The sequence below is a fragment of the Etheostoma cragini genome, chromosome 23 (genome assembly GCF_013103735.1).
Source record: "Etheostoma cragini isolate CJK2018 chromosome 23, CSU_Ecrag_1.0, whole genome shotgun sequence".
In the NCBI taxonomy this organism is placed as follows: domain Eukaryota; kingdom Metazoa; phylum Chordata; class Actinopteri; order Perciformes; family Percidae; genus Etheostoma; species Etheostoma cragini.
In genome coordinates this window covers 4,100,445-4,123,806 of record NC_048429.1, presented here as the reverse complement: position 1 = coordinate 4,123,806, position 23,362 = coordinate 4,100,445, and the positions used below count along the sequence as shown (strand labels likewise).

Sequence of the window (23,362 nt, the reverse complement as noted above, 5' to 3'; positions counted from 1 at the left end):
TCATATTTTTTGAAATGTGAGGGTGATATCGGAGAGCAGACTGAGGTAGACACCCCCCCCCCCCACAACCTGCAGAGACATGTACTAGTTTCACACCTTATTTGGGAGACAGACTTAAAACTTTTTTAAGTGTAATTTCTGGTCATGTCCAAGCAACATTTGTAGAAGTTTCCTCCACAATCCTGGTGTGTGTTAAATAAAATAAAGACAAGTTTTCTTGTGCTTTGAGAAAGCTTCATGGCTGCTGTATCTGCGCTCCAGGGTACAATAATAATTACAGCGCAGACTCAAACAATCCGTATCTCCTACACCAAAGAGGTTTGTTGGCATGACACGTGTGACACATTGTGAACGTGTCTGTTAGTGACGGAGGATAAATAATTAGAGGTTCAACGGACTTGAAACAGGTTTAATACCCTGTGTCGCTGTTGCCGATGATATGCACCTGTAACCCAGTCAAAGAAAGGGTCAACAGAAACATAGTGTTGGCCAGACTCCCGCCTTTGGCTGAGTCACTATATAATCTGTCAGAAGGAGAGCAGGAGACGGTTGTGAAGTTTAACGTTGTTAGTCCCCAGAGAAGAAGTTGGTAATTTCATGGTGCAGATTAGAACCCAAATTGAAATGTAAAAATTTAAAATTGCTGAATGTTAGAACATTGTGTCAAATTGGTCGCTATTACTGTGACCAATTGTTTGCTATTACAAAACCAATAACGTGTCAGGTTTAGTCTGATCATAGTGTTTGAATTAATGCGTTTTGACAAAAGTGTCAAAAAATGTTAGCTGACGTTGTTGTTCAGAAGCTAGCTCAGAGATGATTGGCTAATGAAATTATCGATTCAGCAGGGGTGGTTAACACTTTTGCAGACACTGTTTCGTGTCACATTCTCATTTGGGGCTGAGCCCCGCTAAAGGTCTGAAAGAACGGCCTCTGGGGTATAACATTTTTACTTGATGATTGAGAACCAGAGAACAGGTGAGGAGAACAAAACAGATCCACAGCCCAGACCCACTTCACTGATTGCTAGCAGGGAAAGGCAAATCGTCCCACGTACCAAAGGTGACATAAAAGATGGTTGCCATCATATTCACAGGATAAAAGCTGCTGCATTCTAATCTGTTCCTCGACTATGTGAAAGATCTAGGACAGGCTTCTCATACGGCTCTTAGATCAGCTTCCGGTGACTCATCACAAAGCCTGGACCCGAGGCACTTTCAAACTGAGTCAATGTCAATACTAAGCAACATTTGTTTGGTGTAACACCACAGGGATGCTTAAACATCTGAATTTGGGGAAATGTAAAACAGTGGGCGGGTTGTGCGTAGGCGTGAGGAAAAGTGGGTCTAATTCCTATTTCCACTCCTCAGTTACTGTGGTTGGCGCTTTTTTTCTTCTTTTGGGGGATTAATCTATGGCTTGGTAAATATTCAAAGCCTAAAAGGCCACTCTTACTGCCTGAAGAACAGACAAACATGACACATTCGGAACAGATGAGCACAAATAATGTAACAATCTAAACACTATCTGATTTCCACATACTTCTTTGAGGTACTGTTACTGTGTTAAATATGATAGTTTCACATTTTCTTTTTCAGCTAATAATTAAATTAGAAGCCTGTGCTTAATTACCAGATTAGAGTGTGAGCTAAACTATTACCATTTGTCCCTAATACAGTCTTACAGTCCATAGATACATGGACAGTGTTTTAATACATTTCAGTAGTCTTGTTTTAATTATCACTTTCTGTTCATGTTTTCATCGCCTCCACACTTCCTTTCCTCCCTTCCTTCTGTGCCACTGAAGTGCAACCAAAGTCTAAACAAAGCAGACGTTTGGCCGTCTCCAGCCTGCAGGCTGCTTTGAATTGGACTACTAATGGATTGAAAGGCCAACTCTGGAGCAATTCAGTTGCCTGTCATCGTCACTGGGGTCTATGCCCACCTCGCCTCCTCAGTGATATAATGGCAGACGCCGAGACCAGCGTAATTGTGCTGAATTGTTTAACAAACTTAATCTGGCAAGGAAATGTTTGAACAGACCACAATCACTGTGAATTTAATCACACTGATGAAGCATGTTTAGTTTTTGACTTTGCATTTGAGCATTATGGCCTACAACTCTCAGATTACTAAGACAACTTGAAATCATTATCAGTCTTAGACATGGATTTTCTAATTTGGCTGTTTTACTCTGTCTTCATGTACATGTAATTCATAATTAGTGTCTTTAGTGTTTTGCTGAATAGTTTTAAGGTTCTGTCTATTGGCTTTTTGCTTTAGGACCTCATTCTTGTCCAGTTTGTCTTGTGAACACTTAAAACAAAGTTTGTCTATTTTCCTTCTCTGATTGTTTCAATCAGAATGCATTTCTTAAACCTGGAGATGTACTATTATTGGTTACACTTTATTTTAAGGGTCTATAAATTCTTAAGAATTTTCTAGGAAGTTTTTTAAGGAAAGAAACCAATTCAGCACTTATAGGTGGTATAAAGACAGTGTGCCAAAACATCCGTTTATTTGTAATTAGTTGCTAAGGTCAGCTAAACAACAAAAAACATCTGTCACAAATGTAGTATCAATTTTCTAATGATACACATTCCTCTGCCAACCAATAGCTTAATTCACACTCACCACAACTAGCTCTCTCAACTCTCTCATAACATTATTTGTCTTATAGTTACCAGGAAAGAATTGCGTACCAAGCAAAAATGTTTGTTCTAATCATCTTGTGACGTTTTCCATGAATTGCGCGTTGTGATTACGCACATGTAATCAAATCAAAATCAACAATCAATAAAATCGATACAAAGACGCAAATAGACACGCATTTGCAGCGTCATTCTTGTATCCAAATGAGTTGAAACCAGTGTTCTAGATCAGTGACTTCTTTGTCTCTAATTTTATATTCATTTTCTGGTGTGAAAGACAATGATAGGTAAAGGAACACATTCATGTTAATATCATCATAGTCAATTCCACCATGTATGATACGAATATTTCACAATAAACAAACTGCACCATTAAGCAGAGTTGATTAATAAAGTTATATAGTAACCATCAAATGGATGTGAAAGTTTACGTTTCACATTGAGTGAGGTGGCCTCATGCGTCCCTGTACTGAGCCTTTCTCCGCCTAGCTGACGGCAACCTGAGCCAAAGCACCCAGATGCTTGTTTAATGCTGCTCTGGCGCACAGTTGGCTGTAAATTGAACAAGGAAGTATAATTCTCTGCGTCTGTTTGTTGTGTTTAAACAGACTTGAACCTTCTGCCTGCGTTGTTTCATCAATGCTCCCCCACATGAGAGAAGATTTTAATTCCTCCCCCCTGTGCCCGTCACAATTTTTCCTATAGAGGATAAGGCAGTTTAAGATTTTTTTTATGTTATCTTGTTCTGTTCTCTGTGCAGTATCTGTTGGGACTATGTTAGTAACTCTATTTAGTTAATGAGTAACTTCACCATTAGTATTGCGTCAAAGTGGGGTTGCAGTCGAGTTGCTTGGTAACAAAACACCTTTGAAGACTGTGCTGTTATTTCTGAAAACTACGTCAGGTTTTTTCACTCCTCCAAGAATAAACACTGTGCTTACAAGCTGCTTTGTTAGACAGATAGGCTGAGGAACCTTGCCAAAGTAAAGCTAAAATATCATCAAATCTAAGTTATTACAGAATGCAGATCCTCAAACATGCTGAAGAATCTGTAGATGTGAGCCACAAAATGGTAATTAAACTCTCCAGAAAGTGGAACAGTGGTAAATCAGGGACACATATCACTCTCTTCTGCAGCCCTTTGTTGTACAGACAGATTCAAAGTGATGTGAATGAAGCATGTGATGTGGGCATCTTAGTTAGTCTGACCAAATTCCAGAGTGCTTTTACCTCCAGTGCATAAAAGCACCACTGTGTCCCATTGCAGTAATTGCCACAATGGGGGTCAAATTGACACAGCAGATTTCTTCTTTCAGCCTGGCCTTTTCAGTAGATTATTTATTATCCCACCTAAGTAATCATCTTGGAAAAATATGAAGAAAATAACAGCTTTTACATCTTTCTTTTTTCCAAGCACAACATGTCAGTTTGACAAACAATTAGAAAAACAGCATGCTTCTTGCAGGGCATCTACTCTTTGTAATAGCAGTGGGCCAGCAGGAGCAAATGAAAGCCCTGTTGGGCCCTCAAAGGCAAAGGAAAGTAGCTAGAGTCAATGGACCCTCTTTGCCTCTAGAGTCAACCTATTTACAGGCCTAGACCCAACAGCTTTGATCATCTACTAGAAAGCTTTTTATCTTCAATCTTTTTATCAATTTTATCAATCTTTTTATGATGCTGATGCATTAGGCTTCATTTTGTGGCCTTCTTGCATTAAATAGGATGAATACATGGAGTCCAAAGGCAAGAGAGATGCATCTTTTTAAGTTTTGGGGGATATACTTTCCATTCCCTGCACTATATGAAATATAGGCTTTGAGATATTTGAGAGATGAAACACTTGTGACCTTTAGTTCCTGAACTAAAGTACTGCCAACTTATTGCTGAGATCATTCTCTGGGATCATTTACAGAGACCATTACTACTTTTATTGTAAGAAAGTCATTCAATTGTAGTTGCAATATCAGACATACACACAGAATGTGCTGATATTAACATACATGACATACTTTTTATAAAGATTTGTAATAACTGATACAGAAAATAAAAGATGATTTTGGTTTAGGATGGCTGTTAAAGATTGCAACCCTTTATTCGTTTTTTTAAAACATCTGAAAGGGAAAAAAGCTGAACAGCAGTTTCTATGAATCAGTTAATGGACTGAACCACTTCTGCTTTCCTAATACTAAAAAAAACCCACTACAAGTAGCTAACATTACACAGGTGCTTCCGGCTCTTTTACAGCTGTCACCATGGAGACGACCCCCCTCTGCCCTAGTTTAGTTAGCCTGCCCTTCTTAGCACATAAACATGAATGCAGTTCATACAGTGCTGCACAGAGTAATCACCTGCTCAAACATAATGGTTTACATTCGGCTGTGATAAACCTGAGGAGGGTAGAACACATGATCTCTACAGACAGTCATAAACATCTATTGTATGGGGTGGACCTGGTGGGCAAAGGTATCACACTTCAGGGATATGCAGACATGATGTACAGTGTACATGAAGGTCATTAAGCTTTATTTATGGAGCACATTTCATGCAATTCAAATGTAGAAGGCTTTATTTAAATCAAGTAAAACCAAATCAAGTTAGAAATTAAATTATTAAGATTTGTATCTATAAAAGCATTTTAAGTAAATGAAATATGACAACATGCATGAAACATTTTTTAAAGGTCCCATATTATGCTCATTTTCAGGTTCATACTTTTCTGTTGTGTTTCTACTAGAACATGTTGACATGCTTTAATGTTCAAAAAACACATTATTGTTCTCATACTGTCTGAATAGACCCGTATTCCCCCTCGGCCTAAAACGCTCCGTTATAGCACCTTTCACTTTAAGCCACTCCCCCCAAAAAGCCCAGTCTGCTCTGATTGGTCAGCACTTCTGGGTCTTCCGCATCTGCGCTCTCAGTCTCTGCATCGTCACTGCAGCCGGGGAATAGCTGTAGTAAAGTCCTGACTGCTCATTTAAATGCAGTTTCTGAAGGCTGTGTGCAATCCCATGTGGACTGAGTGTTTTAAAACTTTTACAGTATTTTAAATAGCACCTCAAACTCAATCAATTAAAAAACAAACAAAAAAAAAACATGGAAATCTCACCTTGACAAGGCGACAATATTGCTGAGGCAATAAATGGTGTCATTGTTTGTCTTTTAATCTCTAAGTGCTACATGTGGAGTTTCTGTGTTCTTGTAAAGCTGTGAAGATCTTGAGTAAAATGAAAGAGGTCTTGTTTATCCAAGATTTTTTTTTAATGACAAATTTCTATGCATGAATAACAACCATCTTACTTCAAGGAGCTATAGTATAGTAGAGTTTTCCCCCAGTAAATGGATAAACACTTGTAGCAGAGTACCAGATAGGAATCGGCCATCCTTAGTCAAGATGGAGTCCACTCTTAAATGTCTGTCTGCCAACCAAGCGTACAGCTATCTCTCTTGCTCCGGCAAATGCACAGCAGACCAAACACATGTCGACGTCCATCATGATCATACAGTATATGACCTAAACTGGTCTAGTCCATGAACAATGTTTATATAAAGGGAGAGGTAAATGTGTAGTGACACTATAAACATTTCTTCAACAATCTTTGGCCTATATACCACATGGGAAATCTTTACTGGTTTGAGATTCATGTATTGCATAATAGTTTCAAATAACTGCTGCACAAACAAACTCGAACCCTTGATTTTTTTGTGTAAAGGTTTACTAGTTAACTAGCTGCAAAACTGCCACATATTGTCTATTTTGAAACTGGGATTCTCAAATTACAACTCATTTGCATCATGATAAGGATGTATGTGTCATTTATTGACGTCTTTCAACTATTTCCCATACAATATAGGCTCCTGAAACATTGTGATCATGGTATGTATGGTTAAAGCTAGACATGAACATAGGGTAGTTTATTTTGAGTCAATCCGACATGCACATTTTTGTTGCTTTAAATCCATGACTAAAAACCCCTAGTTATTTGAGAACTTGGCTTTCAGAAACTCAGTTTCCTTTTGATCACCTCAGATACCTGAGAGCTGCATCTCATCTCTAAAGTTTCTCCTCCTCACTGACAGCGAGTCACCCCCAAAGTACCTTGACACAGGGAGTAAACAAGCCTGCCGCTGTTCATCAGGGTAATCTTGTTTGCTCAGAGGGCGATGTCTGTGCAGGACAGCACACTGCCTAAGGAATAAAGCCCCATGCAAGAGATATTGTGATCCCTGTTTTCATGTCTTTAAAAGGAGATGGGGTGGAGTGGCCTTGCAGCTGGGCATGTGTGCACACAAATCTGTGTGACGTCACTAGCGATGAAGGGTGATCAACAAAGCTGCATCACGGAAACTGTGGGAGGCACAAGTGAAACTGCGTAGACTGATACAATAAAAACAGCAACATTATTTTTAAATGTCCCTCCAAAGATAACTACAATTCGGGCTCGGGCAACTTTAAAATGACCTTTAGCTTGAAAATAGTTAAACGAGGTTTGCATTTTTTTGAGTTTACCACAAGGATCTCTGGGGTTCATAATTAGTCTCCCAATGAGCAGCCATCAAAAGCAGAAGGCAAGGATTGTGTAATGCCGAAAGAATCTCATCCACCAATCACACAGCTGCTTTAGAGTCAGCATTTTTACCCAGGTGCAACATTTCTCTCCCCAAGTCTCGATTCAAACTCTTTGGTGTGAAGAACAGCGGGCGGGGTGTTGTGATGGTGGATAGGGGGAGTAAGAGTCACATAGGAATGATGAGTTTCTTTCCGCAGAAATAGAACCGTATTAATTATAAAACAAGTCTTAGTCTCACGCTACAGCACCACTGGCTGTTTTCCCCCCATTTTATAGTCAGGTGTTAATCTCTGCACCTTGTAACATTTATAGTTTAATGTCAATATTTTTTGCAAACAGAGTAGAATAAAACCTTATTAACAATAGAATCTGGGTGACAGTAACAGGTGTAAGATCGCAAATGGCAAATAGATAGGAGGAAGATCTCAAGAATTGAGTAGAAATGAAACAACAGCATGCAGAGTTTTGGTGTCAGACGTCTTATTTCAACATTATACTCCTCACCATCTGTTTACTTCAGTCTTTAACTGGGCTTTTGTTACAACTTCAATTTAAGGAAGTAGAAGGAATTGGCAAAATAGTAGTTACATTACACAGTTATGATACCTAGAGACATACTGCACACTGGCAGTGATGTTTAAACTCTAAATAAATTCACTGTTTGACCAGTGGAAGCGTTGTCCTAAGAGCAAATGGTAAGCTTGGTGGAGACCTGTGCTCATATAGATCTGCGTTGTGTAGATATATTGCCCAGATGAACACATTGTTGTCAGGCATGCTGGTTACACAGTTGCTAAGTACTTTAGTACCATTTATTATGTAATACTGTAGGAGATCCAGGATCCAGCATTACCCTCCTCATCCATTCACAAGTAGACTTGATAGACTTGATGGTTTTATTTACTGGGCCTCAATGATTTTAGGGCTCCAAGGTTTTATGTCTAGCAAAGATGAGTTTTCTTTTTCTGTTTGGTCAAGGATGCTGTACATTAATTTTATTTCTCTGACAGTAAGCTTGTCTTGGTCTTGATTTCATAGTTTGTAGACTTTAGTTGCAGGATGTAACAACTCTGGGAAAGTGATTACAGTGGCAAATATTTTATTTGCGGATGAGGTTTAGCATCACAGCCACCTACGTCAGATTACAGGCTGACGTATCTGGTGTAAAGCATGCAGGAAGATACGGATAATAAGGGACTCTTAGGAGTGTGGTGTGTGGAAAGTGATGCACATTATTAACCCTTGTATTGTCTTTGTATTGTCAAATTTGAACACTTTTGTTGATGCTTTTTATCAATAATTCATCATTTTTGTCCCTTTTTTCTGACACTTTTGACGCTTTTTTTCAATGTCACTTTTTTGACGTTTTCAACACTATGGTAACACTAACTTATTAACTTTAGTTTTACAGTTATTTTTGGAATTTAAAGTCAACAAATCTCATTATAGGAAATACCTAATGTTTGAGTTAGAAAAGCAGAAATTATGAATTATTTATACTAGAATTAACGGAATGTACATGTATGTTGATGGATAATCACAGACTGGAATATGTCAACTTTTACTCAATACTATTTCAAAACCACTTCAATTTTTTTTTCAAATGCTATAAAATTGAATAAGACACCCCAAAATAAATGAAAGTAGAGATTTGTACTTGCCAGAGAGCGTTGTGTGGAATCAATCATGTTATCTTGGGAAATTACAATTGGGTAGTTAAAAAGAGCATTGAGATAGGAAAACATGAGGGTTAATACATCTTGACCCAGCTGACATATCTGGGGCGTTGCTTTCTGCCTCACTGCTTGTCACAGAGGAAAAACACTCTTGATTGACAGGTAAAACTCTTTAAGGTCAGCTTGCTCTACAGCTCACCCTCTCAGTGTAGATTACTGTGGTAATATCTCTGCTGTTGAGTGGGAGAGAAATGACTATTACTTCTGCTAGTCATATTAGCTAGCTAGATATTAAGTTAGAGAAGGTGAATGTGAATGGGATGTGGTTGCATGATTGCCACCTCAGGTATTGGTGAACATTTGGCTTGGATCCATATTCTTCACATCAGTTTAAGTCGGTCTTTGCCCAAGATACAATTCAAATAATGTGTGCTTAAGTCAATATATAATAGAAACTAGCTAGGTGTAATAATGGTAAATCTACTGAAGAAGTGTGTCAGCTTCATGTGTGCATAATTAAGATGAGCGCTATAGTCTTTTCCATTCAGGCAGATGTAAGAGAGTGACCTAGAGATGGACAAAAACCTCCAAACAGAAGATATGTAGAAGAATTGTTATTTTGTCCCAGTATTTTGTGGTTAAAAAGTGATGAGCAGAAGGATTGGAGGAGAAAATGTGAAAGCACAGCAGGAAACAGGAACTGTGTTCTATGAAGCCTCACAAAAGGACTCGTGCAGATGGCTGCTGAAAGCCACAAAGGCAAAATACTGAGTTGTTAGCGACTAATATCACGATGACATGCTCATTGTGTTCAAATCATGCTATTTGTTATGCATGCATATTTAGCAGCTCATTTCAAATGGTGATGCATCATTGATTTGTGCACATGATTGTAATGGCACTTGCTGTCAGGACAGCCTGCACTCTCTCTGCATGTGATTTACATGTGAGAACAGCTGGAAAGTGTGTGAAAGTATTGTGAGCAGCAAGTCGGTGCTCAATAGGACCCACTGCACAGCTAATACAGTATATGACATTGTTTAGAAAAATGGAAAAGGCAGACACAAGTAAACAAGCACATAATGCTCCTGTGGTTTGCAACTACAATTCAAGGAGACATTAGAAACTCTTTTCATTTAAAAAACGCTTGCTGCTTAATGCAACTGGAACACAACTGAGTGACCAATTGCAAAATACTGCCTAATCTACTATAAACTACTATATATTTAGTAATGTTGGGTACAATTCTAAACAAATATTTTGATATGAATGTCAGGCAGAAAGGAAACAAATCACACACTACGACTATGCATTTGAATATGGTTAAATGTGTCTAGTGCTATGTAAAATGGAATTAATTTACACTTTTCAAATTACAAATTACATTTTCACTTACCATCATACCACTTATATTCTGATAAGGCATGACAGATGATTGGAATGTGAATGGGTGCAAATACTTTTCTTTTATACTCCTAACAAGTAAAGGTAATGGCTTTTAATCAGTGCATCTGCTGCCCTTAAAATACACTTTTCACAGTATGAGGGGGAGAATGACTGGCAATCATTGTCAGTAGTTGTACCGCATTCACACAACTTCTGTGCAGAGTGGGGTTGATAGTCTCATTTCCACCTGGACTGGGAGAAAAAATTGTATTACTGGTTTAGGGTCCCAAGAACTGGGTGTTGATAGATACCCTTGACCAACAGCAAGGTATTTTACAAACCAATTGACATATTTCTATTATTTATTGTGGTAATTCATAGTCTCTAGAGGATGAGCCATACTGATTTTGGTGTCTTTCTGAACTTTTGTTAAGTGCTGGCAAGTGTCATAAACTGTTGACTAGGTATCTTGAAACCAACGGCCCAATTTCCAGTAAATTAGTAAATAGTCCACAGGGGATGATTTAAAATGATTTTGGTGACTTAATGACCTTTCTTACATCAGGTCCAAATTTTCACTTATTCACAAGAAAAGAAAAATGATAGATTGCTATGAAATTTACCGAACACTTCAATGCTTTCTTTTCCATTTTCCTAGATCAAACCCTCAACTTTGTAGACAAACTAACGGCTGCATTATGGGTAAAAGCAATGGACTTTGAGAACATTGTGCACATTCAAAAGTGTATTGTGTTATTCAGACAGAGAGTTTATGGTGTGCTATTTCTTTATTGCCCTGCAATGCGAAGTATTTGACCCTATAATATATATATTTTTTAAATGCATTTAATTATGTTCGAATGGTAAATGGTTCCTGTACTATGTAAAAGCGCTTTTAGTAGTCGGTAAGACTAGAAAAGAGCTACGTAGGAACAGTCCATTTCCATTTGCATCCAACATTACAAACCCCAAAGCAAATTCCTTTGAGAAGTTGTCAAGCAACTAGTGAAGTATTGACTATTTCTGCACTAAATCAGTCACTGTAGGCTTAGAGCTATAGTATGTAGTTTTTGTCACCCCCATGAGGAATTCTAAGTTTTGACAACAAAACAGTCGGCACGTCTACATGACACAAGCCTTCCGTGAGCAAACACTATCCACTCCTCCACACAGTCGCTAGTAGCCAAGGAGGACACTGAGGATTTAAAAAACATTGTGGACTCTTCATCAGAGATAATTATCTCCTCTGAGTTTCTGCGCGCGAAAGTCAACGGACGACACAATCTTCTGAACACAGCCATGCTGAGATATAAAGAGAGAGTTGTGTGGAACTGAGAGTCTTAATTAGCTTTGTAGCAACTCATTTGGTAATGGCTTGAATGTAGCGGATGTTTATTACTATCCAAAAGTTATGCACTAAAGCTTTAAAGACGTTATTGCTCATTATGAGCCTTGTGAAAGAAATGTACATAATTGGGATGGTGAGTGCGGATAGCACCCAGACCCCATATTCCCCACCAGGGCTGTACTGGAAATCTTCCCTCACCTCCACAGCAGAGAGCATCTGTTGGGAGAAGATCCCCAGATGCTGTCTGTGCTCACATGGCACACATGTCTGGTCCCCACTGGCCGTTCCCTGAATAAGGCCAATTGTCTGTGAAAATAGTCCATTGATAATGAATATCTGCCACCCCGCCACTGACATGCACAGATTGCTGAGCTGATGGAACAATCAGAGGGGGCAGAAGATGGAGGCTTATTTATCAGACTCTGGATACAGTTGTCTAAGCCCATTGTGCACTCTAATTATTCACAGATTTCAAATGCAAAGCAGGTGTTTTGTTTTTGTCTTGTGTACCTGAAATTCAATTCTTTCAGCATAGTTTTAGAATAGAAATTGTCAATTTTTATCCCAAAGATCCCTTAATGGACATACAAAGTACATTTGAAGTACCCTTGTGTCCTTATAGGTATAGGCTCTTTACAGATTTATTCTAATATATATTTTTGGGGATGGCTATATGCTGATTGCTAGGGGACCTCTGTAAGTATTTTAGGGACACCTGGAGCTAGCATGAGATAGAGTACTGTTTTACATTCATTTGTATATGGCCTTTCTTTTCATGTTTAGGAGGTGGAGGAAACCTTTAAAGAGACACTGCAGTGGGCATCGTTGAGTTAAAGGTTAGTCTCTGTTCTTTTTTAACTATTTGAAACACAAAGCAAATATCTTTACTGAAATGCTCAATGTCTAGAGTGGCAGGGCTCTCATTTGCTGACAGGGTCAACATGAACGAATGCAAGGATTCTTTCTTATTTATACATTTGTATTTTGCGCCAACAGCAACTTTCTTTTCCACACATTTCATTGCTTTAACCATTCATTTTTAGTCTTAAAATTTTGGTTGTACGATTTTATGATGCTATGTTTATATTAATGTTTTATTGTTTGATAATGTTAATGTAACACTAGTTACGCTACTTTCCCAATGGAGATGATTTCACATTCTTTAAAAGCTATTTGATTGTTGTTATGTATTGAAATGGAAACTGTTATCTTGTTCATGTTTTACATTTGATTGAGAATTTTAATGGACCATAAATGTATTTGTCCCCTGCAGAATATCATTCTTTTCCTGTGAGGCTTCACAATGTTTATGAACAGTCTAAATCTTGAGTGCACTTCTAAATAATAAGTAACTAAACTGACAGCTTTGTAGGTAAAATTGAATATTATATTATGTATTCTAAGGATATATTCTTCAGATGTTAGGCATGGGTACAGAAGACTAAGTGTCAAACCCTTTCTACAACATCCACTTTGATGAAAATGCAACAGCATGTTTTCGGAAAAAGTTAATTGCTGAAGCTGCTTAGCTGCATTTTGTTTGAGGGTTTTAATTAAAGCTTATTTGACAAGAACATCCTCAGCCCGAGCCCAAAGTGTGCTGTAAACTCACAAAAAGGCTGACGCTGTGAACGTATGAATAGAAAATTAGCAAGTCTGCTATGACCCTTGATGACAGTACTGATGCTGCATGGTGGACCAATTTATAGATTTAGATGCCGTGTATGAAAAACCAGCAAGCTCAGTTATGCAGATTGCTCACTGGCAAGAGTAGCTTTGTCAATGGATTGCTTATGAGTCCAATACATATTGGTTGAATAGTGTATTTTACCTTATCTCAGAGGGAGATAGAATCACAAGCAAACTGTACACTACATTCACCTGTCATCGTACGAGCCAATGTTATCAGAAGAAAGAGAAAAACAAGATCAATCCTTTGTTGCCTAGGTATCTGGTGAATACTAAGTACAGAGGGAGACTTGGGGCTTTGTTGTTTCATGTCAGCACATGTAGATTTTAATATTTATATGGAAGTTTGTTAGAAGTCATTGAAACCAACAGTCCTCTTCCTTGCCTACATTAATGGCCAATTGGTTGTATTAAAAAGCGATTTGTAAGTAATCACAAACTTTTCATTATTTCGCAATTCACACACATTCCCAAAGTCATAGAGTATATAGAATTATATCCTTGGTGGCAATTCCTTTAAAGAAAAATTTATTGCGGATTTCATTGTACAACTTCTCTTCAAAACAAGCATCAATTTTTTTTTTCTCACCAACCGGAGTGTGGAACAACTGCAGCGTGCACAGTAGGGGCGCTTGATATGCAATCAGTTGACGGGCCCATTTATTTGGGGATAGCGCGTGGACCGCCCGGACCCTCGCGGACACAGAAAGTATAAATCCCGTTTAAATGCTATCTGTTATGTGTGTGCTATTAAATCAAAATATGCACTCGTTTGGTGTTACTTTGCTGAGCATACCTTTTGCTAGTGGATATATCTACAGTCAAAATAACAGAAATTGCAGTGCACACTTGGTTTAAATACCTCCAAGAGTCTCATTTAATATGCAGGAAAATAATCTAAAATGGTACATTGAGCAGTATAACACCTCACATTTTACAGTGTGGTAAAGCAGAGAATCAATTCATGCTGACTTTGGCAGATGAGTTTTGATATCACCTGGCTTGTGGTGATTCAAAACTCTACAATCCTATATGCTCTGTCAAACTCCATCCTTTCACTACACACTTATGTTAAAGTCTGTATTCAACTGCCAGTGCTGGTTCAGGCAGGGTTCAGTGGCTATTTACTTCGGCATTGTGGGTGATTCTGTCCTTGTTAAATCCTATTTTGTTTTGTGAGCGTGGAGCTCAGCCTCCTCCAGGCATGTAAAGGTAGAGGACGAAGCCGGCATGCCAACTGGGGACCTAAAGAGCAGTCCAATTTTTCATCCTTATTGCCCATGACATATCCAAAGTGGGACTGAGCCTTCCATGGAGAGCTAGAGAGAGAGAGAGAGAGGAAGAGAGAGAAGGGAAAAGACGTGAGAAGCTCAGATGGATTGGGAGAAGTGTATCTCGACTTCCTCCTTCTGTCCTACTGAGCAGGAGCCCCAATATTCGTTGCTTAAACAATGCAATTTGCCAGCGTTCACTGGGGGCGAGGTTAAACGATCTTAAACTATGAGTGCCAGGGCTCCTGCATTCCTAATACTTACTCCACCTTTTGTCTTATTGGTTTAGGGAGACAATGAATCCTTGTCCCTATCTTTCACCGTAGCTTTCTACAGGCTTCAGCTTTCACTGCACAGGAGCTATAGCAGAAATTAATACATAATTTATTACATATTATTTTATTTCTCTAAACATCACTGTGAAGATGGGTATTACAATGATGACTTTGCAATCTCAAAACTTTCTTCTTTATTTTGTTAAATTAGTTACCTAAAAACACTGTCTTCACATTAGTAGCCTGCTTAAGTTTGTTAAAACGTGTTTAGTATCAACAGAACAGTGATAACAAGGTAAACTGGCGAGAGAGAATGAAATGAATGAATGTTTTTTTTCTTTTACTTTGCATAGCTAGAAAAAGAAACACTAGTAAGAGCTAGAAGGGCAGTTGGAGTATGCATCTTCCAGTTGGGAACAATATTTTTGGATTATTCCAACACCACGTAAATGCAGCACAAATGCCTTCTCTCGCAATGTTAACAAAACTGAAATATAATTTGTGCATCCGCCCTGTGGTTTAGAACTGTAATGGATCCAAAATGTAATGGATCCTTCTTTGGCCTATGCTACAACCTTCCGCCAAGTCTTATAAAATTGAGCAAGTAGTTTTCCCGTAGTCCTGCTGACAAACCACAAACCTAACACTCTACCCAACAAACAAACAAACCTCCTTGGCGGAGGTAATAACCTTGTATGTCGACATGATCCCCATTTCTGATTAGTTTTTGTTTTGCTTTGGTAAATCCTTGAGATTTGCCAGAGAATAAACAAGCACTAACAACAGCAAAACTTTGGTTTTACAGGAGAAACTACAACAAGGTTTTGCCTAAATAACTGAATTACTTAAGACACCATAAAACAGTATTTGATGATGATTTGTCTTGGGGATGTCCGTGACTTGTCATATTTGTTGAAACCATCATTTTTAAAACATATGAATAATTTGTCTGTAAGGTATGTTTTTAATTTGTACAAATAATTTGTGTAAATGATTTTGATACAGATTTGTGTTGAGAAAAACAAAGATTTCGTCATTTTAGCTTTGTGTGATTACTTATTCCCACCCTGCCCTTCCCCCATTACTTCCTTGCCAAAATAGGGGAAATCATAATTTATATTAGGTTCTTTTATAGTCCTTGATAGGGTCAAATCACATCAGTGTATTTTTTTGCAGTGATCAGAATTGATTATACCAGACAGATCTATTCTGTCACACTGTGACAAGTGATGCAGGGCGGTGAAGGGCACTGTCAAGGAGACTTCTGGGGATGTAGAATGGGGGGTGGGATCCCTTCTAGGTGGGTGGGATTTCAGAGAGCATATGTGACTGAGAAATGTTCATGACAGAGATCCCCTACCTCTTTTGCTTTCATTCTCACGGTTGAGATTAAGATCTCTTGTTGTAATTATTGCTCTGTGAGGCGTCCTAATTCTGTCAAGTCAATAGCATCCGAACCGTCAGGTGCCATAGAAGATATCTGGCAGCAGCTGTTCATGTCCTTTACATGTTCCAATGGGCTGCAGTTGAAGGTAATGGCAACGTTCTGTGATACGTCTGTTGATTGACTGGCTTCTGGCGAGCTGCAAATCCACCCTTTTCCTTTTGCTTTCCCTCCAGTAATCGCAAAAGGTGGAAAAGATGATGAAAATATGAAAAGAGACCAAAAAAAAAAGGAAAACCCCTTGGGGGCTAGGATTTTTGACACCTCATGTACATTCCCAAGAAACATATGGCTGGCTGCCTTTCCCCCCCTATTTGCAGCTGCTTGACAATTAATTCTGCCTAATGTGCAGTTGCCATGCAGACACTGTACTATTGTAGCCTGTACTGTACTATCTGCTGGGCACGGCACGGATCGAACCAGACTGCTTTTATCGGAAAGCAATGTGCTATATTTGCCCCAAAAAATCAATGTTTGGCAATGCCAATTTGTTTTGTTTTGTCCTGGTTCATGTGTGCAATAAATATTACACTTCGTGAGAAAAGAATTGTGTCAGAGAATCGTGATATCAATTACAAATTCGTGATTCATATTTTTCCCCTTGAATTGTGCAGGCCTAGGATCTAAACATTGTGGAGATAAGGAGCATTACACTGATGACTTTGCAGACTTATTTTTATTCTTACTTTTGTTATTTAAATACGTTTCTAATCTGGAAACACTCTCTTTGTATAAAAATAACCTTGTATACACGCTGTACTGTAGATGTGATCCCCATTAGTGATTAGTTTTACGATATACAAGAGAATAAACCAGCTCAACCCTGTCAACACTACACATAGGCAAAGCAGTTATTTTACAAGAAAAATTACCAGAATGATTTTTGCCTTAGTAACTAAACTGATTCAGACACTATGATGGGTTGCCTTCACTTGAAAATGGAGTAGGATCATTACTTGGGTTGCCATGAGGTTCTCCAAACGTGGCTGTTCAGATAAGAAAGACGCTGCCATCCTGCAAAAACTAGAGGGATTCAAAGGAAATCAAAAGAGAGTGAAGTCAATTAAATTCCTTTTAATTGTAGAGAAATGGTACCAAATGAATTACATGTTAATACTGTACTTTAGTGAGGCTACCATCCCTGGCCAAGAATGTAGGTCTGTGTTTAAGCATCTGGTTTGGTTGAGTGTGTGTAGGAGAGTCCACATTAATGTCAGGTTGCATTTGTGTTTGTATGCTTGTGCAGAATGTAGGTAGGTGTGGGTTGTTGTCATTAGTGCACAGCTTAAGAAGTAATTAGTGGATGATTTGTATTCAAGTATCATGCTGGACATTGCTTAATATCATAGTTTAGACTTTGTAAGTGCAGTGAATGAGAGTTAACATTTTGAGTTGTTGGCGTGTTTATGTCAGTTTGGAGAAGAGCAAATGCTGCTCAATGGTGGATCGTGACATTCCTGCCTGTGTGGGTGCTGCTTCTACTCCCACGCATCTCTCTCTCTCTCTGTCTCTCTCTCTCTCTGTCTCTTTCTCTCTCTCTTTACCCTCAGCTCATTTCTCACTTAACCACAAATCCCACCACTTGCAATAAGTTGCTGTGGTAGGGTTAACTTATGTTCATGCTAACAACATACACTCGCACATTTTACATATCTGTGATAAGAATTGCACAAAGTACAAAATGTTTTTTGCCTCCGTGCTGGCTGCAACCGTGGCCAAAAGCATTATGTTTCTGGGTTGCCTATATGTTCAGCCGTCCCATTTTGTTATCACGTTATCTCAGGACCCCCTAGGTGAAATTTCTTCAAATTTTGCACAAACAACCACTTAAACTCAAGGATGAATTGATTAGATTTTCAAGGTTAAAGTCACTGTTCTCTTATGACCTATTATGGCATTATGTTTATGGGTTGTCCGTCCCATTTTTGTGAACGCAATATCTCAGGCTTTCGAATCTTTTTAATTTTGTACCAAACGTTCACTTGGACTCAAGGATGAAATGATTATATTTTAGAAGTCAGGTCAATATTTCTGTGACCTCATTATGTTCCGCACTTTTCCGGCCATTATTCAACGGCATAACTCAGAAACAGAAGGGGAGATTGTGACCATATTTCACATTTGGTCGGAAACTGAATTGTTGGCACTAATCTTGAAACAGTGGTGCTTGTATAGATCTTCTGTGCTGCCAGGTGGAAGATGCGTGTGAAGCATCCACGCTTTGCCAAAAAATGTATTTAATACCTTTTTATCAAATTGCTTTAAAGTCTTCACTACATATTTTATATTCATCTGGACAGATGGTTGCAAACTGCAACTTGAGGCATACAACTGCAAGGTCGTAATTGTAGTTTAATGATGCTGTTTGACTTAAATCATACAGAAATATCACACAATTATATTTAACACGATGCATCATACACAGGTTTTTAATTAATATGCAACAATTGTTTCTGGGATGAGTTGGTTGCACAAAAGATGATGCTTTCAGATGATAACTCAAAACAATTTAGCAATTTCTGAAATTTCATTCTCGCTGACCTTTGAGACCTTGTGTGGCTGGGCAGTAACAGGGTTGCTAAGGTAATTTAATTACAGGACCCTCCATGAGCATCAGTAATTTCTGCTCTCTAAATCCCCACTAATCCCACTTCTGAGTCCCCTACACAGACTTGGCCCAGGGCGCTCCAACAGGCAGTGCTGACTTCTCGATCCCGTCCCAGACAGGCGCACTCCTAAAAACTCCATACTGTTCCTGTTTGCACAAAGATGCACCCTGGGGGCTTTATTCATTTAAGATATGTGTTATCTATACTGTGTTGTGTGTGCCTCAATGTCTCTTTCAGTTGCAGTGCATCAGTACCAATGAATTCCTCTCATGTTGCTCGCCCGTCCTCATGCGTGAGTCAAAGGGACTCCCAGGTCAGAAAGGCCACTCATCTCGCCACAGAAAATTATCACTGATGGGATGAATAAGATGTGACCTCTGTGAGCAGCAGTGCCTGGTGACTGGAGTTAGAAGGAGAGGAGATAAAGACTGATGAGCATGCTAACAGGACTATCTCCAGAAAACAACTGCAGTTATCAACATGCCCTCTACTGGGTTTATGCTTAGTTAAAAATAATAAAACAAATAAATAAGTTAATTTTAGTAGCAATTAAGGATATGAATCTTCACTGGTCTCACGATTTGATTCAAATACGATTAATCCTGTGAACAATTCAAATTGATTCAATATAAAGCATCACGATGCATCACCTCCTCAATATTATTATATATTGCCACACATGGTTTTAAACAACAAATTCAAGCCGTCAGGTACACATGATTTTTATTAAATCAGTTATGGTCTATCACTGCATCGATGCAAAATCGTCCAGGTCTGCATCGTGATACATCGATGAAATGATTGTTTTCAAGTGCTACTTACTTTACTATGGTTGTGCAAGTGTGTCCCATACTTTAAACAGATCCATGTACTTTAAATTGTCTCGGTTGACCATTTTCGAAAGCATACCATTGTTTTTAGATACATTTTATACCTTCCACAAAGAGGCTATTCATTTCATTACAGTGTGGATATCAAATTGAGAATGTTTAAAGCTGCATTAATCAACATATTCGTGGGATATTCAATGGGGAAAATTGAAAGGTGTCACTTATAGTCTTACTGGCAGAGACTGCAATTCCCCTCAGCTCTATGGGGCTTTTTAGCATGTCTTAACTACTTGTTAAAACCACCCTCCCGTTCTCTCCAGCTACACCGGGAGCTGCAAAACAGCTCTAAAAACTGACCTGAGCAGGTGTTGTATATGTGTGTGGGAGTTTGTGTACAGTATCTGCAGCATGCGTTTGAGTGACAGAATCTGGGTGGTGGTGGTGGAAGGAGCACCTGGGTGTATGGAAAATAGTTCACTGAATAGCTCCATATTTGAACAGCCAACAGCAAAAAGTTAGATTTCCACAATACCACAAAAAGCCGATAACATATCGGTGGGGATTCATATGAAGGTTGACCAGTGGCACTAATTTTGTGAATCAAAGTGCAGCCACTGTGCCGCATGCAGAGAGAATGCAAACAGGATTTACGTGGCATGTGCACCAGGGCAACACAAAGAAAAAGGATTGACTTAAAATAATCAATCTTCAAACAGTATAAGTGAGTGTTCTCGTCATTTGCCTCAGGCTGAAAACTTCACCTTGATAACCCATGATCCAAAGGAATAATGAATTCCTTAGACAATTCTGCCCTAAATGGCTGTGTAGCACATTTGACTTTCATGCAGAATTCTGGAGTTTGCATCCAATTGTTGTAATTGTTTAACCTCAGCTACCTTATTGGCATTTTTGCCATAAACATAATGTTTCTTGATTCTTAACTTAATTGTGATGCACAGATATTGTGCATTTATTGCGCAATTATTATTGGAATTGGACACGATTAAACATTGGCTTTATAAATTATCTTTTTTCTCTCCAATATTTGTTTTTGTGTTTGACTGCTAAATTAATGTAATATAATGTCCAACACTCCGTACCAATCACATCAGCTTATTTAATACCCTTTAAAAGCAATGTCCCTGACAGTTTGGAGGTTCCAGTCTCGCAAGATGAAAACCTATATGGAGAGTAGCAGGTGCAAAGTATGCTGCCAAGGACAAATGTCTCTTTTAAAATTTAATTCATGCGGCCACCTTATTTTCCATGCATGATGCAGGTGAATGATTTTATCACAAAAATGTCCCTTATCCCTTTGCAAAGAAATACAGAATACCACAAATATGAATATTCACAGACGCTATGTTTCTGCTCCAGCAAAAACTTACTCAACACTGCTTTATTGCTTAAATCTGGTGGCTGAGTGCCTGTGTATTTACACACTAGTTATACTCAAGCACTTATAGTTTCATTATCTTACAGCAACTCCCTCGCTGATGTCAATTATTAGACCGCTGTTAGCTACTCCAGCTTAGCCATTAGCAATGACTAATTCCTGTCTCTCTCCTGCTGTCTCTTGCTCTGTGTGTCAAATGTTTAGCTATTCCTCAGCCTCCATTTAGTGATGACAGTACATGTAATGAATGTAGTGTATTTGCTGCCCTGGAGGCGAGGCTTAGTGAGTTTGAGGCACGGCTTTGCACCATGGAATCAAAATCACCTTGCATCTTGGTATAACTCCCAAACTCGCAAATTAAAACAAAACTCTCAAAAACTTGAAAGTATCTGGCGTTCCACCAAACTGGAAGAATCTCGTTTAGATTGGTAAGACAGTCTGAAAATGTATAGGAAGGCCCTCAGAAATTCCAAATCAGATATTACTCATCATTAATATAAGAAAATAAGAACAACCTAAGGTTTTTCAGCACTGTAGCCAGGTTCACAGCTCTATTGAGCCATCTATTCCTATAGCTCTGAGTAGTGATGACTTTATGAGCTTCTTTAATGATAAAATTATAACAATTAGAGATCAAATTCATCACCTTTTGTCCTCAATTTATAACGGTTCACCTTTAAACGCAAGATCCTTGAGAAGGCAGTCACTAATCACTTACGTGATTTTCTACATAGCAATAGTTTACTTGAGGACTTTCAGTCAGGATTTAAAAGTATCATAGCACAGAGAGGGCACCAGTGAACATTACTAATGACCTTCTAACTGCTGCAGACAAAGGACATGTCTCTGTACTTGTTTTACTACATCTTAGTTCTGCATTTGACACCATTGACCATACCATCTTATTACAGAGACTTGACAACATTTAGTTGGCATTAAAGGTATCGCACTAAGTTGGTTTAAGTTATATTTATCTGATCAATGTCAATTTGTTAATGTTAACGATAAATCCTCCAAGTACTCTAAAGTTAGCCATGGCATTCCACAAGGCTCAGTGCTTAGACCAATTCTATTCTCCTTATGTATGCTTCTTCTAAGCAATATTAATAGGAAACACTCAATTAACTTTCATTGTTATACGGATGACACCAAATTATATCTATCAATCAACCAAACAAAACCAGACAGTTAGCTAAACTTCAAGAATACATAAATGATAATGGAATCATCATGAAATAATGGATGCCCTACAATTTTCTGAACTGAAGTTATTGTGCTTAGCCCTTAACATCTCCAAACTTCATTATCTAAAGATTTTGCTACTCTGCATGGTATGCCCTGACCCAAGCAGTTCCCCCCTAGGTGGTGGGCCCATGGGATGGGGAAACCCGGCCACCAGGCGCTCGCTGACAAGCCCTCCATCTGGGCCTGGCTCCAAACGGGGGCCCTATGCTTCCTCCAGGCAGGGTAACTCTACCTCTTCCTTGTTGAATCGTAGGGTTTTTGAACCATTCTTTATCTGGCCCCTCACCTGAGAGCACTTTGACATGGGAGACCCTACAAGAACACCAGGCTCCTGACAACCCAGCCCCCAGGTTCATGGGGACACACAAACCTCTCATCACAATAAGGTGATGGTTCCCAGACATCCTACAGGATGTCAATGAAGAATAGGTCAGGGTTATTTAAAAATCCTTTAACATTACAGATACCAGCACAATAACAAAAACCCATAAGCTTTTAGGATTTACATTCATGCCCACATGTAATACAATTTGAGTGTAATGCAATTTGTATACGCCAAGAGCAAGTTAGTCAGTAGTTCATGAGATAAGCTATTTCCTGTTCTCTTGATGGTTTAGTGCGACCAGTTATTTGAAATGTCTAAAGGTGACTGTTAAAAGGCTCCTGACATTTGGGCAATAGTCCTTTTTGTTCACCCATCTCCCTTTTATTTCAGCACATTTTTCCTCTAAATGCCATTTTGCCCTTTTCATTCCTCTTTCACCCGGTTGATCCCACTTCCTCCTTTTTCCTTTCTTGCTCCATCTACTGTACGTTCACTACTGAACGTCTTCTGGTTTGAAAGAATTGCTTCTTATTTTGTTTAGCTTTTCTGTTCATGCAGATATTCTATTGCTGGTCTTGGCCTACCTGAGGCCGCAGGTGAGTTCTTCTCTGGACCCTCTACAGTTTGCCTACCAGCCTCGACTGGG

The 23,362-nt window shown here is 38.8% G+C and overlaps 1 protein-coding gene across 4 annotated transcripts in view; it reads left to right on the top strand.

Annotated features, from left to right (window-relative positions):
* syt1a (synaptotagmin Ia) overlaps positions 1–23,362 on the top strand; it is a 165,752-nt gene that overhangs the window by 49,278 nt on the left and 93,112 nt on the right. For 3 of the 4 annotated variants that reach the window (XM_034863585.1, XM_034863583.1, XM_034863586.1), the window contains exon 3: positions 12,416–12,468. The exons of the other annotated variant lie outside the window; for it this stretch is intronic. The gene's annotated coding sequence lies outside the window, so the exon portion shown is untranslated. The remainder of the gene's footprint in view (positions 1–12,415; positions 12,469–23,362) is intronic. 4 annotated transcript variants of the gene reach the window in all.